Source organism: Vombatus ursinus, unplaced genomic scaffold (assembly GCF_900497805.2).
Source record: "Vombatus ursinus unplaced genomic scaffold, bare-nosed wombat genome assembly UNPS02014826.1, whole genome shotgun sequence".
NCBI lineage: Eukaryota > Metazoa > Chordata > Mammalia > Diprotodontia > Vombatidae > Vombatus > Vombatus ursinus.
Window position 1 is genome coordinate 5,525,049 of NW_020954604.1, and position 17,412 is coordinate 5,542,460.

Here is a 17,412-nt window from a genome sequence, read left to right on the forward strand (position 1 = left end):
TAAATAAATTAACAAACCCAAACTAAGCACAAACTAGGAAATGTAAAATGTGAGGTCTATGGATCTCTTCAAGCTTAAACATTCCAAAAAGCTGTGAACTATTTCAAGGACTATCACTTGCAAGACAAATTTGACTAGTTTGTTGCTTCTCTGAAGGAAAGAACTAAAACCAATGACAATGTGTGGAAATAGTGGGGAGGCATTTTTTGGCTCCATATAAAGAAAAATAACAGGTCAACATACTCTCATAATTCTGAATAGAAGAGTGAGAGGCTTGAGTGAAAAAGAAAAAGGTTGCTCTTCAGTCAGGAGCACACTGACAATAAATTATGTATAGTATATTTCAATGACCAGGAAAACACTAAGCCAGATTCTTTGTCAGTTTTTTCTATTCATCAAATTATGTCATTCTCTCTTCTATAAAAAGTGATGATTTAAAAAAAAATCATAACCATTTTTCTATAAACTCCCCTATTCGTTGGACCCTTCTTTCTAATAAAGAAAACCACTTAAACATAATAGAATGACAAAACAACATCTTACATCTTAGTTTCTATTTCTCTACTGAGAAGAGAGATTGTTCCATCATCTGTTCTCCAGAATTAATACTGTTCATTGCAATTGTTCTGAGTTCAACCCCCTTTTGGTGGTGTTTTTATTTTTAGCTACCATAGCTGTTGCGCTTGTTGTTCTCTGGGTCCTGTCTTTTTTTCCACTCTATTATCTGTTTCTCCAGCACACAATGCAGTGACCTTGCCTGCATTCATAGAACCACGAAGAAGAAGAGGGAGCAGTTCTTCCCCTCAGGGTTCCAAGAGGGGTAAATGAGATCAACAGCAGCCTAGTTTCATTATCACTTACTTATCTACTCCTTTGTCCTAGCAGTGAAAACTACCTAGGAACTGCCAAGGAGAAGAGACTGAAAAGGGGCCAATTTCTTATCAGTTTGAGAAGGTAAGACTATGCTCTTTGATGAGGACAAGGTCCTGAGTAGTCAACTCCATATCATTTTCTGTTCCCTTAGTATTTAAAAAAACAAAACAAACAGCAACAGCAACCTAAACTCAAACAGATAAGACATTGGTCAGAAATTCAGGTGCAAAAATCACGGATTCACACAGAGAATCTCAGAGTTAGAAGGGACCTCAAATGTCCTCTAGTCCTACCTGTGCCTGAGAAAGAATGCCCTTCACCTCATTCTTAGTAGTTATTTATACCCTCAGTGGTGGTCCTCTTTGAGAATGAAGGACAAACAGCAATCTGTGAGTAGTAGTAGCTGCCCCACTGGGGACCCAAATGGCCAGTTCCAGGTGAACAACACAGCTCCCTCCCTTCCTCCCCTCTTTCTTCCCTCCCTTCCTTCCTTTTTCCCTCCCTTCCTTTTTCCCTCCCTCCCTTCCTCTTCTCCCTCTCTCCTTTTCCTCTGTCCACATAGGGAATCATACCATTACCCGTGGGTGCTCAACCCAAAGGAATATAAATTTTGATCCCTGAAACCAAGCAAGATACCTTGGTGTTTTTGGGTTAGATTTTTTTTTTAATGGACCATGCCTTAAATCCAAATCACTCTGACTGTCATTGATTGGCCAACGATAGGTCCCAGCCCAAGCCTCACTTGGTCACTGTTTAGGCTCTGATGGCTCAGAGTGAGTGTAAGTAGTAATTATTTCCATTTGGGCCAGAAACTCTGAGGGTCTTCCCCTCCGAGATTGATTTCTTTTTTTAACTAGGTAAGAGGCCTCATTTCTTACCTAGCCTTAATCACTGAATGGGCATTTCCTCAGACAAACTAAGACCTGGGAAAGCCCTTAGCTTAAAATGGCCAAGGTCTCCCACTGCATCAGGGCCATCTCCAGTCATCCTGATCTATATCTTGCTACTGGATCCAGATGGCTCTGGAGGAGAGAGTGAGGCTGGTGACTTTGTACAGCCCTTCCTCATTTAAATCCAATTCACTTGCAAGTCATGACGTCACCTTCCTGCTGTCATGGTCCTCTTCCAGAATGAAGTATAAACAACAAAGGGAAAGCCACTGTCTCCTGAAGCAGCTCATACCATTCTTGGACAATCTCTATCTTTTAGGAAGTTTTTCCTTCCTTGAGCTTTTCCTTTTTAGGGGTTAATAACTTAAGGTCTTTATATTGAAGGGTTTTTTTTCATAATTTCAATATAACTGGCTTCTTTTGTAGTCTGAAGTATTTTATTTTAGGCATTTAAAAATGTAATTCTGAGAAGGACCAAATTCTAAAATGGACAAAGGGCTCAGATAATAATAACAATAGCAATTATTATTATTATTGACACAGAACATGATGCAAAAAAAAATCAAAGAACCCTTTTTTTATAATCTTTTTTTTCTCCAAAAATCTGTTTCCCTCAAACTCAGGGTCTCTTAACCTTTTTCTGAACCTTAACCTTTTCTTAATCTTTTTTTTTTTCATGAACCCTTGGGCAATTTGTTAAAGTCTATGACCTCTCCTCAGAATAATGGTTTGAAATAATTTGAAGAAAATGCTAAATTTTCAGTTAGAGCTTAGTGAAAATAAACACGTAGCTATTTCCTCACCTGAAATCTAACTATAGATTCCAGGTTAAACCTCCCTGGTGTAAACTCCCACTTGCTCATAGTTCTGGCCTCCAAAATCAAGCAGAACAAATTCAATGCCTCTTTCACATGATTACTCTTCAGGTATTTGAAGATGACAATCATATGTCTCCTCTCCTTTTCCCTCCCCTTACCTAAGTTTTTTCTTCAAATGAAATATCCCCAGGTACCTTCAGTAGATTCCCCCTAACATATCATTTTTGATCTCCCCATGAGCCAAGTAGCTTTTCCATATATGTATTGTACCTTGTCAATTTACTTTATAAAAATGTGGCACCCATAACTAGATATAACAACATTCCACATGTGGTCTGACCGGGGCAGATTGAGATGGTTCAGACAATGCCTTTCTTTCTGGACACTATACAAAGTGTTCCCAAAGTTTTTTTGAAGTTTTCATCCATTAAAACTTAAAACTGGACAGACTTCGGGTACTCCATGTATTTCTACTAATGTAGCCTAATATCACTGTTGTTTTTTTTTTTGGCTGCCATCTCATATAGGCTTATAATGTGACCTCATTATTGACTCACATTGAGTTTGTCGTTCTCTAAAATATCTGGTTCTTGTCCCCCATGAATTGTTGTCCAGACATCTCCCTCATCCTTGACTTCAGCAATTAAATTTTTGAACACAAGTGGAGAACTGTACCTTTATTCCTATTAAATTAATTTTATCACCATCCCATCATGGCCAACCAGGAAAAATGATTGAAAAAAATTAGTAGTAGATTATTTCAGACAATGACAGTGCAGGTAGTACATACAAAAATTAGTGGGATTCAGCCACCAGTTGGAAGCAAATTTATATTTTAAAAGTGCTATCCTAATAATAAAGAGAAACTTAGCAAGATAAGTCTGCACTTAGAAATTTTTGAAAAATATCAAAATGATACACAAAGAGAAATCAGAGAAATAACCTAAATGAGAAATGAGATCAATATGATTGAAAATAATAAGTTTAATATGACCCTTCTTTTCTTTTTTTCTTAGAATATGCTACCATTAGGAAAAGTCTCTTAGCTTCTAGTAAGAGACACAAAGATAACAGTGAAATTGTATCTTTCCTCTAGCAGTTTACTTTTTTTTATAAAAAAGTAAATTTTTGTTAATATCTTTTGTTATTTACTTCACCAAAATTTTTCCCCTCCCTCTCCCAAAGTCAACTCATATAACAAATAGTATTTTAAAGACAAAAAAAGGGGGAAAAATGAGGAAAAAGTGGGGGGAAATGAATATAAGCAATCAATATATTTTTAAAAATCCATAAATATGTGCAATGTACAATACCTGCGGACCTCTCACTTCCATGATGGAGTGGATTGAGAATGAAAGGGCTTACATTCAAAAACATTCCATGATTATTTGAAACTTTTAAAATGGATAGCCTAAAAGGAAAGAATAAGGAGGAAATAACACGAGGCAGCCTGACACATTGGAAACACTTGACTCGGAATTTTTATTGTTTGCTCTTACACTTATTAGCTGAGTGAACTTGGGCAAGTCATTCCCTTCTCTGGACTCTAGGTTCCTAACTGAAGCCATGCAAAGGCTCTGATTATATATCCTTATTGAAACTGGTCACATTGAAAATGAAAGTTTCCGTGGAACAGATTGGATAGTATTCTGTGGGCTTCTGGCCCCCAAAACCGTCACTTTCTTCTTTGTTGTTGGAACAGACCCTTTTTCCTTCTATTTGAAAGAAGAGTCCACACTTAGACTCCAGCTGTTAGCACTGCCAACTTCGATCCACTTGCCTGACTTATCAACATGTCAAATGTAGATCAAGAGCATGGGCGAAAGAAGCTAAGAGAAAGTCATCAACAGGAATAGGCCTCATTCTCTTCACTAAATAGTCCTAAAGGAATGCTCTGACCACTTAATTGCTTCTCAAAAAGCACAGTGTCAGGCAAAACAACATCACAGGGAACAGTGAGTTCTATAGGACCAATATTTTTCATGCACATATTAAACAATATGGTGGCAGTTACCAATTACAGCTAACACTCGAAGAGCTGGCTTATATTGTCACTGACCATTTGATTGAGTAATTCAGTCCAAAAATGTTAAAGTGGGGTTTGGTTATAATTTATTAAAATAATAGCTAGCATGTATATAGTGTTTTAAGGTGTGCAAAGTGATTTACATATTTATCTCATTTTATCCTTATGATATACCTCTGAGGTAGGTGGTATTACCCTCATTTTACAGATGAGGAAACTGAGGCACAGGGAAGTTGAGTGATCTCCCAGCTAGTAAGTGTCTGAGGCAGAATTTGGGCTCAGGTCTTCCTGATTCCAAATCTGATATACTATTAATTTCACCACCTACCTGCCACTTATCAATGATATTATGGCAGAATAAAATTTATCATCATTCATTATATGACTAGATAGTGTTCTTCGTACCAACACTGACTTTGGATAATAAGAACAACTTGAATTTATATAGTGACTTCCTTGCAATATACCCTATTGCTTAGGTATGGTAAATATTATACTCCTCATTTTCAGATGAAGAAACTGAGGCTCAGAGAGGTTATATCATTCACCCTTCAAGTACCAGTTAGTTGCATTTTTTGCAAGAAGCCTTATCTAGCCCTCCTTAATCTTAGTGCCAGCAAATTTGGAAAACTAGTGACGTCTGGGTTGGAAAAGATCAGTTTGTGATCCAATCCTAAAGAAGGACAATGCCAAAGAATGTTCAAATTATCTAACAATTTCACATGCCAGGAATGTTATGGAAGGTTCTTTAAGTTAGTCTTCAGCAATATGTGAACCAGGAATTACCAGAAGAGCAGGCTGGTTTTCAGAGGCAGAACACCAAATTGCTAACTTTGACTGAATTATGGAGAAAGCAAAGGAGTGCCAGAAAAAAAAAAAATCTAACAATACTGCTTCATTGACTACAATAAAGATTAACTGTGTGAATGACAACAAAATATGGCAAGTCCTCAAAGAGGTGGGAGTACCAGGTCATCTTACTTGTCTCCTGAAGGCCTTATATGCTAGCCAAGAAGCAACAGTTAGAACAAAACATGGAACAACTGATTAGTTTAAGATTGGAAAGGAGTATCACAAGGCTGTATATAGTCACCTTATTTATATATGAAGAGTATGTACATTATGTGAAATGCCAGGCTGAATAAATCAAAAGCTGGAAATAAGGTTGCTGGGAGAAATATCAATAATCTCAGACATGCAGAAAATGAAGGACAAGGAAGAAGCCTCTTGAAGGTGGTAAAAGAGGACAATGCAAGCAGTAGCTTAAAGCTTAACATAAGAACAAACAAACCAGACCCAAGATGTGGTCCCAACTGGTCCTGATGAGGATGGGATCTAGACCCCAGAAAGGAAAAACCCTGGACTTTCCCACATGGCCAAATCTCTGATGTTCACCTGAGGCTATAATCCCATCAACTGGCCTTTCATTGTGGCTACACCCCATCTCCCCTCCCTTGTCTTACCTCTCTATGGTCCTTGGCCATTTCCCACACTTTAACCTAGCTAGGCTCCATTGTCCAGGTCCCAGGAGTTCTGTTCACCCCAGTTTGCTGGCCACTCCCATCCAGATCTCCTTAGACCCCTCCTCCAGTCACCCCAAACTACTTGGCCACTCCTAGATCCCTCCCACAGCCTTTCTGTATATAAGGTCTATCTTGTCTCCATTAAGATGCTGGGATTCTTATAATCTAGCCATGGCTCAGATTCCTAAAATCTAGTCACTGCTTAGATTCTTATAATCTAGCCAATAAGCCAGTAGCTTACTAATGTTCAGATTTCTTAAGAGTCTGCCCAATACGATGGATGTTCTAATAAACCTTATCTTCGGTTGAAAGAAGGCTTGGGTTGAATTCTTTTGGGTAGGACCTGCATGTTGTAATTTTGGGGTCCCAGGACCCCTGAACCCCTAAACCACATCAGTCCCATCACTTATTGGCATTAGAAGGAGAAGAAATGGAAGCAGTGTTGGATTTTATATTTTAGGGCTCAAAGATCACTGCAGATAGCAACTGCAGCCATGAAATTAAAAGACACTTGCTCCTTGAAGGGAAAGCCATGACAAATCTGGACAGCATACTGAAAACAAGAGACATCACCTTGCCAACAAAGGTTTGTATAGTCAAAGCTATGGTTTTTCCAGTAGCAATGTGTGGCTGTGACAGTAGGTAGAGCGCCACAAAATCAATGCTTTTGAATGATAGAGGACTTTTGAGAGTCCCTTAGACAGCAAGGAGATCAAATCAGTTAATACTTTAAAAAAAATTAATTCAGACTATTCACTGTAAGGTCAAATACTGAAGTTGAAGCTTAAATACTTCGACAATGCAATGAGAAGACAGGACTCATTGGGAAAGACCCTGATGGTGGGGAAAAATTGAAAGCAAAAGGGAAACAGGATGGCAGAGGATGAGATGGATAGATAGTATTGTGGAAGCAATGAACAAGTACTTGGACAGACTTTGGGAGATAGTGGACGATAGAAAGACCTGGTGTCTTAAAGAGTCAGACATGACTGAACGATTGAACAACCACAACATAGCTCATTTGTACATAGTTTGCATGCTGTCTCCTCTGTTAGACTATAACCTCCTTAAGAGCAGGGACCAATTTTTGCCTTTCTTTGTATCAGCACTTAGCACAGTGCTTTGCACATAGTGGTGTTCCATAAATGATTGTTGATTGATCACAGTCAACCAATTACTAGAGACCACAAAGTAATTAAGTTCCAGAGTCAGGAATTGAACCCAAGTCTTCTGACTCCAGACCCAGTGATTTTTCCAGTACACTATATTGTCCCTTATAGATGCTATACAAATCTAAGTATTTTCCAACATGATATCTCCTTACATAGTTTCTAAACTGTGTTTGGAATGGAGGATTTGGTTTATAATCTGCCTCTCAGTCTGGCTAGCTGTGTGACTTTGAATTGTTTCTACCTCTCTGGGCCTCAGCCTCCTCATCCAATAAGGGAATTCAGCTAAATGATCATTAAGGTTCCTTCCAGCTCTAGATCTTGTGAAAAGTGGAGAGTGAATCTGATTTATCCTAGAACCTCTATTTTAAAGGAGGAGGCAGTGGCTAGCCATTTCTTCATTCCTCTCCAGGAAATACTCTTGACATTCCACAAGATTTTGTTTACCTTCTTCACTGGTTCCTCCTTTCAGCTCCTTTTTGGTGTGTTTTCTCCTCATTAGAAGTGGCTTGAGGGCAGGGACTGTCCTTTCAGTTTATATTTATATTCCTGGCGCTGTGCTAAGTGCCTGACACATGATAAGTCCTTAATAAATGCTATTGACTTGACTTTGCTATTGGCTAATGTCATTCCCTGGGTGAGGAAAAATGATTCATAGAATAGAAAGCAGAGACCTACTACTCACACTTCTTAGTTATTTAACTTCAAACAAGTCACACCCTGTATCTTAATTATGTAATATTTCTAAAAGAGGAGCAATAAAATGTTATGTACTTTGCTGTGAAGAAACTGTGTCTATAATGATAATAGCTAGTATTTATATAGTGCTTTATGGTTTACAAAGTGCTTATGAAATATATCATTTTATCCAGATAGTCACCCTGGGAAACAGGTCCTATTATTATCACCATTTTACAGATCAGAAAACTGAGGCCGAGAGAGGTTAAATTATTTGTCCAAGATCACACAGCTAGTGACTGTGTGAGGTCAGATTTGAACTCAGGGATTGTCCTCACTGCCTAGCTGCCCCCCTACTCTATCTTTATTACTCAGTGTACAGCCACCCTAGTTCTTTGAAAACCTTAAAATGCTAGGTAAATACTGACATCATCATCATCATCATCATCATCATCACTACCACCATTATCAAGAGGCTCTTTTCTCTGGGATGAAATACAGGCTCCTCTGTTTGACATTTAAAACACTTCACAATCTGGCTCAAATATATCTTTCCAGGCTCATTACACATTATTTTTCCTTATGGATTCTATGTTTCAGTCAGACTGGCCCACCTGTGGCTCCCCATTACATCGGGATCACTTAATACAGCAATTTGACTAAGGGATCTTTCTGTGAGTTCCAGAATGAAAGAGACTTGATCAGTCTCTCCTACTCATCTCAGTTTCTACATTTGGTGACAACCCCTACCTGTCTGTGATTCTGTTGTTTGAGAATTCAGCATCATGCCTTAACTGTAGTCTTACCTTGTAGTTCTTGGGATCTCTTAACTCTGGAAATTCTATAGGCCATGCCGGATTCCTTCTCTCTTTGATGAGTTCCTCTCAAGCCTTCTTTCTGGAGGGGAATCTCAGGTTGGTCAACCTTTATTTCCCTCTTATCTGTGCTTTTGACTTTCTGGAATTTCAACATCAACCCCCTTTTCCACTTATTTTTAGGGGTTGTCTTCCCTCATTAGAATGTAAATTGTAACTTTTTCCTCTTTTGACCAACAACCCTGAGGGTCTTCCCCTCCCAGATTGACAATATATAAAGGGGCCATCCTTTGACTCACTTCTTAAAGAGGCCTATTCACTGAATGGGTGTTGACCCACTCAAAGTGAGAACTTGAAAAGACATTAGTTTAAAAAGGCCAAGGTCTCCCACTGCATCCTGGGCCATCTCCAGTCATCATGATCAATATCTGGCCACTGGACCCAAATGACTCTGGAGGAGAAAGTGAGGCTGGTGACTTTACAGCCCTCCCTCAAATCAAATTCAGTTGTAAGTCATGTCATCATCTCCCTGAGGTCATGGTCCTGTTCCAGAATAGAAGGACAAACCACAAGCTCTTTGAAGGCAAGGATTGTCTTTCTTTTTGCTATTTGCATCTCTTATGCATAGCATTGTACCTTGCACTTAGTAAGCACTTAACAAATTCTTGTTTTCTTGTTTCCTTCTTCTTTCCAAAGGTCTTTCCAAATATATGATTATGTGGTAAATCAGTGTCCACACTGGAGAGAAGAAAAAGAGATGACCCATGCAACAAGACCTATCTGTCAAAAGGAGATTTATTAAAAGATATTCTTTATAGCTAAAGAGAGATGGGAGGGATACTGCAGTCTTCAAGTCTGCATTCTGATTGCAACTGTTGGGGGGTGACTCCCTGAACAGCTTCTCTTTTGTAAAGGCAAAGTTCCATCTTTGACACATGTTAGAGCTGCCCTGTTGCTTTTCAGAGAGAGGAAGGTGGCACAGAGAATAAAGCATTGGCCCCAAAGTCAAGAAAATCTGAGTTCAAATACAGCCTTTGACACTTATTTAGTTATGTGACCCAGGGCAAGTCACTTAACCTCCATTTACCTCAGTTTTTTCTTGTGTAAAATGGAGATAATCATAGCACTTACCTCACAGAGTTGTTGTGTGGATAGAATGAGACAATATTTGTAAAGCCTTTTTAAACCTTAAAGTTTCATATAAATGTTAGCTGTTATTCAGGGATGAAAGCATAGTGACCAATGGAGAAATAATAATGTCCTCCCCAATGTATGTTTTGGAAGTTTTGATTATTTTTATTGCTTGAAGGTACAAAGAAGGAAAAAGGGAAAGTGGAGAGAGGATATGTGTCTTCTTTTCATGTCCTTAGCTGACTTCTGAGAAACTTTCACCTGAAAAATTAATCATGAGATCAAAGGTCAAAGTTTGTTCATGGCCTAAGTTTTTGGAGATCAGAGTTTTAAAGGTGAAAGGGTCCTTGGAGCTTATCCAATCTACCATCACCATCCCCTCATTTTACAAATGAGGAAACTGAGGTCTAGAGAGGTTTAGGGACTGCCCAAGGTCACACAGGTAATAAGAGGCAGGTCTTCTGGAATCAAAATTCAGCATCTCTTCCACCATACAAATTGATTCAACTCTATTGTGCTAGCTTCAAAACAGGACAGAGGCTGCAGTGCACAGGTTAACCTTTTCTCAGGATCTTTTGTTCAGAACTTGATATATTAAGATGTTTCACATGTATGAGATGAGCCAGCAGCCAGTTGCCCTGGGGTACAATAGGTCCTAAAACACCCATATATGACATTCTGTCTCCCATCTCTGTGCTTTTACATGGACTGGCCTTCCTGTTTGGAGCACTTTTCCCTCCACTCTTACTTCCTAGATCCTCATCTTCTTTCAAGCTCAAGGCATAACCTCCTACAAAAGGTCTTTGCTGATTTCTCCAGTTTCAGCACCCTCCCCCAAAATTACTTTGCATTTGTATGGTGGATATTTATATTTACTTGTCTGTTTCTCCCTAATAGAATGCAAGATCTTTGAAAGTGGGGGAGTGCTTGAATTTTGTTTTTGTATTTTAAGAGCCTAGCACCAGTGCCTGGAATAGGATAAGCCTTTAGGTAATGCATATTGAATGGAATTATTGAATTAAAAGGGCATTATCAGCTTTAAGGCAGTGTAGGAGTATGAGTTTTCTTTATTATGTATGCTAAAGAGAACAAAAAGGACTTTAAAAAATGCTTAGAATAAGAGCAAGTTCAAAGATAGGAGAAAAATGCTGCTTGGAGTAGATGGAAAGGTGACAATAGATAGAGTGAAAGCAGAATCACTTAAACTCTTTGTTTCTATTTTCTCTGCCAAGAAAAGAATAGACAGTGTGCATATGTACATGTGTATATATGTGTGTGTGTGTATGTGTGTGTGGGGGGGGGGGGGAATAATGTAGATCTGGGTGGGGGCAGGGCTTAAACATCCAAACCAGTCCAATATACAAACCAATCCAATAAACATTTATTAAGTGCCTATTATTTACCAGGCACTGTGCTAAGCACTTAAGATACAATTAATTAAAAAAAATAGTCCCTGCCCTCAAGGAGTTTACAATCTAATGGGGAAGACAACACACATAAAAAAGACAGGAAAGTGGGAGGGGAGACACTAGGGGACACTAAGTGAAGGGGCATCTTGTTCCATGGAGTTGAAACCAGGAAGAGCAGAAGAGATAAGTAAAGTGAATTCAGAAGTCCAGGTCTTGCCTTCTATAAAGGAAGGCATTGGGAGGAGTTTGGTGCTCCACTTTCCAGAGAGAAGAAGAGGCTGAGGGAGGTGGTGTCAGTCCAAGCTTGGGTCAGCAACACAGAGATGAAATTAGAGGTGCTGAGCCATCTCTGCTCATTTTGATAAGTTCCTTAATCACCTTGATGTGATTACAAGTTATGGGACTTTGTTTGGAGGCATCTGAAGGGCACCTGCCTTTTGAATTGAGCATGTACCCTTGTACCTTGCTGATAGGTGAACTTGTTGACCTCCAGGCAATTGGTTGAACTGAGTTTCCACCTTGTACCCATCAGACTGGCAAAGATCTAAAAAGAGGAAAATGATAAATTTGGAGGAGCTGTGGGAAAACAGGCATTGCAAATGCATTGTTGGTAGAGTTGTGAACCAGTCAAGCCATCCCGGAAAGCAATTTGGAATTCTGCCTCCAAAATAGAGGAGTACTGATATTTGTTTAATAACTGACTTTCAAGGGGGGGAGCATATGTACCCGTGACACATTTTTAAGTTCAATATGCATTATTTACAATTTATGTTACTTTCTCAAGTCATACAATAAGCAAAACAATAAATCATACCTTGATTTGTAGGGTTTGCCAATTTCCAAAGAGTAAATGCTCACATTGAAAATTCAACAATTGAGCTGGCTCCAGCACATGCATGTCTTTGACTCAACTATACTACTACTAGGCTTATACTCCAAAGAAATCAAAAAGAGGGGGAAAACACTGAAAAGACAGAAAAATCTGTACAAAAAAATCTATTCTGATTCTTTTTGTAGTAGTCAAAGACTGAAAACTATGGGAGTGCTCATCTATAGGAGAATGGTTAGCAAATTATGGTGTATTAATGTGATAGACTGTTATCATGCTATGAGAAATGAAGAAATGGATTGTTTCAGAGGAACTTGGGAAGACTTTTATGATCTGATACAGAATGCAGTAATCAGAATTAGTATAAAATGACAACATAATAGAGAAAAGACAACTTTGAAAGACCTTAGACTGATACGGTTTATGGGTTCAGGGGTGCTGGGACCCCAAAATCACAACACATGGGTTCTGCCTGAAAGAATTCCACCCACACCTTCTTTCAGCCAAAGACAAAGTTTATTAGAACATCCATCATATTGGGCAGACTCTTAAGGAGTCTGAACATGGGTAAGCAGTGGCTAGATTTTAAGAATCTAGGCAGTGGCTAGATTATAAGAATCCCAGCCTTGGCTAGATTATAAGAATCTGAGCAGTGGCTAGATTTTAGGAATCTAAGAATCTTAATGGAGACAAGATGGACCTTATATACAGAAAGACTATGGGAGAGATCTAGGAGTGGTGAAGTAGTCCATGAGGTAATAGAATTCCAGGGACCGGGACCACCTGGCCAAGGGAGAATGGAGAAATGGCCTGGGGCCATAGGGAGGTCCACAATGAAAGGTCAGTTGATGGGATTATAGCCTCAGGGGAACTCCAGAGATTTGGCCATGTGGAAAAGTCCAGGGTTTTTCCTTTCTGGGGCCCAGATCCCAACCCCATCATCCCAAACCCCACTGTTTAATCCAATGATAAAGCATTAGTCCTGAGGACTGAAGATGAATCATGCCATTCACCTCTTGCCAGTGTGATGGATTTAAAATCCAGAATGAGGCATAAATACACATGGATTTGGCCAGCATGTGAATTTTTTTTTTTGGACTACAGGTGTTCATTGCAAGGTTTAAAAGAAAAGTTTTAGGGAGGGAGGGAAGCAGGAAGGAGAAATAATAAATACTTACAGAAATAAAGGGACTAAAAAAGATTAGATATTACAAAAAGATGATTGATTAACTGAGACTAAAAGGGATAGGGGCAGTTAGGTGGCACATTAGATAGAGTACCAGGCCTGAAGTCAGAAAGGCTCATCTTCCTGAGTTCAAATCCTGCTTCAGACACTTCACTACCTGTGTGACCCTGGGCAAGTCACTTAACTTTGTTTGCCTCAGTTTCCTCATCTGTAAAATGAGCTAGAGAAGGAAATGGCAAACCACTTCACTATCTTTGCCAAGAAAACCACAAATGGAGTCATGAAGAATTGGACATGACTGAATAACAACAACTTCCCAGTCCCTCTTTTTAAGACTTTCTTTTCCCTTTGTACCTTCTTCTGGAGTGCACCAAGCATGGAGATTTCTGAAAAAGTCCATTCAAGCTGGTTTGCTTTTATAAATCCTAGAAGGAATGTGGCTCTTCTGACAACAGTCTATCTCCTGTGTTTTAGTCAATCAATCATCTTGTATTCCCTGTGTTCTAGCAGTAGGGTGCCAAGGGCCTGCCCAAGTCTTTGGGAAGGTGTCCTTCAGATATTTATCTCCAAACAGAGGTCCACATCCTATAATCTCTTCAAAGTGATTAGTAAACTAAGTAAAATGATCAGAGATTACCCCATTTGCCCTCCCTACCCCTTACAAATGCTTAGCAGGGAATTGGGACCAGAGCACCTAACTATTCTTAATAGAATAAGTCACCAAGGCTAGATGAACTAGAAAAAGGTCCTAAAAGAACCCATAGATATGACTGAAGTCCCACTGCCTCAGATATTTGAAAAATTGTGGAGAATGGAAGAATTGTTACAGAACTGGAGATGGAGAAATGTCTTTATTTTTGAGAAAAAAAAAAAGACAGTAGAAACTTTGGCAAGATTTATACTGATTCCTGGTAAAATCCTAGAAGTCATTACTAAAAGTATGGTTTATGAGTATATAGAAAGGGAAGTGGTCATTACCAAGAGTGAGCATGGCTTCATCCTTAATAGTACTTTCCAGACTGATCTCATTTCCATTTGTTTTTCCTGATAGAGCAAATAAATTGATAGATCAATGGCATGCTATAAGCACAACAAACTTGAACTTCAGCAAAATATTTGATACCTAGGCAGCTAAGTAGTCCAGGATAAAGCACAGGACCTAGAGTTATGAAGACCTAAGTTCAAATCCCAACTCAAAAACTTATCAACTGTGTGACCCTGGGCAAGTCATTAACCTCTCACCTATAAAATGGGAATAATAATAGTACTTATGTTTCAAGGTTCTTACGAAGATAAAATAAGATAATATTTGTAAAGCACTTTGCAAATCTTAAAACATTATACAAATGTTAGGTATTATTATTACTTATGAGAAGGAGGGAGAGATATAAGCTACAACTTAATTAGGTGTATTCAGATTTGGTTAATGATCAGATTCAAAATTGATGTCAACCTGCAGAGAGGTATCTGGTGAAATACTTCTATGATCCCTTATGTTCTAAGTGTCATGACGGACAATGGAATCAGGAACAAAAATATATAGACTGGGTAGAACAATGGGTCAAATTTTAAAAGATGGAATTTAATAGGAATAAATGCCACATCCCACAAACTTTACAAACACACCATGATAGAGGTGTGGCTAGACAAATGTTCAAATGAAAACAATCTGAGATTTTAGTGGACTACAAGATGAATGAGTCAACAATCAGCCAAGGAGCATTTACTAAACACTATATACCAGCCACTTTGCTAAATACTAAGGATTAAACACTAACAATGACAAATCGACCCCTGCTATCGATGAGCTCACAGTCTAATGGACTGACTGTACCTGTGATACATAGCCAAAAAAAGCTCACTCTAGAATGAGTCCAGAATGAGAAAAGACAGTCCTATTGTGCCTTGCTCTGGCCAGGTCACATCTGTGATATTGTGGTCAGTTCTGAACACCATGTTTTCGTGAGGACATTGCCTAACGCTTACATTTCCAGAGGAGGGAGATGAGGCTAGTGAGGTAATTGGAGGCCTCACTAGCATAAGGATTTGTTGAAAGGACTGAGAATGTTTAGCCTAGAGGGATTTTGATGGGACATACTTGTCTTCAAGTATATGAAGGGCCATCATAGGAGAGGAAGCATTAGGCTTGTTTTTCTTGATCCCAGAAGGGATAACTATGAGAAACTTGTTGAAATGGAGAAGCAAATTTTGATTTAATGTCAAGAAAAGTTTCCTAACAGTAAGAACTGTCCAAAAGTAGAATGAGCTTCCTTAGGAGAAAGAGAGATTGGGGCGTGCTGGAGTCAGCTCATACAGGTTACAGAGAGCCAATTATTAAATTTTCAGCCATGAGTATCTACACCTCTGAAAGCAGCAAACACTACAAATCAGGGCTTGATTTATTGTTTGTTGCTTATCTAGAGCCAAGGGTCAGCAAACTATGGCCAACAGGCCAAATGGTTCTCCATCTTTTTTCATATGACCCTTTAGCTAAGAATGTTTTTTTCTATTTTTAAATACAATGAAACCTGGTTTTAAAATGAAAAAAAAAAATAACAAACAAAAAAAAAAACCCAACAAAACCTATTGGCTCATGGGCCTTACAAAAACAGGTGGAAGGACAAATTTGGTCTGCAGTTTTCTGACTCCTGGTAGACTTAACAGAAAAAAAAACAACTGGTTAATAATGCATATATAAACCCAAAAGTGTGTTGTTAGTTCATTTTCCCCTTCTAGAACGCTAGTTGTTAAAACATTTACCAGCATGTGGGGTGGTCCCTGTTCTTAGAGGTTTTCAAGAAGTAGCTAATTGATTTCAGTTTAGCTACAGTTGGTTTAGAAAACTTCAGTGGTTTCCTTTAGGTTCGAGATTCTGTGATTCTTTTGTAACCCAATTCAATTCTATAAGTATTTAGTACATACTACAGTTACAGCACAGTGGCAGGAGCTGGGGATAAAAAGACAACTATGAACTTGTCCCTGCTTGCAAGAAGTTTACATTGTGTTGAGTACTAAAAACTAGGTGCATAAGGAAAGTCCTCATGCAGGAGGTGGCATTTAAGCTCTGCTTGGAAGAAGTTGTGCATTTTTTGAGGCAGAGGTAGAGAGACAGTACATCTTGAGATCACAGCTGATTTTACATGTTCATGAGTGAGAGTCAAGAGTCAAGAGACTCCAAGGCTGTGAATCTGTCTGATTGGAAAGATGGCTGTGTCATAAACAGAAATAGGGGGCAGTTTGGAGAAGGAATGTTTTTTTTCTGAAGACAGAAAATGAGGTTCATATTGGCTATCTTGCACCTGAGTTGCCTATAGCGCATCCAAGTTGGGTTGTCCAATAAGTGGTTGATACTGCTAGTCTGGAGTTCAGGAGATAAATTAAGGTTAACTATAGAGATCTGGAAGTCAACTGCTTAGAGATGGTAATTTGAACTATGAGCACTGATGAAATCACCAAAGAAAGGAGTATAGAGAGAAGGGTATCCCAGGAGAGCATCAGCAGGGGTGTCCATACCTAGTTGATGATGTAACAGAGAAGCCCAAAAGAAAGGTAGGAGGGAACCAAGAGAAAGTAGTGTCATGGAAGCCAGGGGAGAAAGGTCTAGAAGGAAGGGAACAATCAATGTTCTGAAAGCTTCAGAAATGTTAAATAGGGTAAAGACTAAGAAAAGGCTATCTTATTTAAAAGATCATTATAAACACTGAAGAGATTGTAGAGTAAAGAATTAGACCATGCTGGGATTACCGGATGGGAGATTGAGAGCTGGAAGAGGCTTTACAGATCATCTTATTGATCACGGAATTGAGGGCCAGAGAGGTTAAATGATTTACCTAGAACCACACAGGCTAGATTTGTACCCACATCTTCCTGATTTTAAGGCCAGTGACTATCCACTACACCATATAAGGTTTTTTAGAGGATGTTTCAAACAACTTTTCTACCCCCTTTTTGGATGGGTAAGAGTTGGTCACTAGCAGGTTCATTTTTCTTCTTCCAAGAATTCTTATTCTCTTACCCCCTGTCGTTGGTGGAAGAGAGACATCATTATCCCTCTTTCTTTATCTT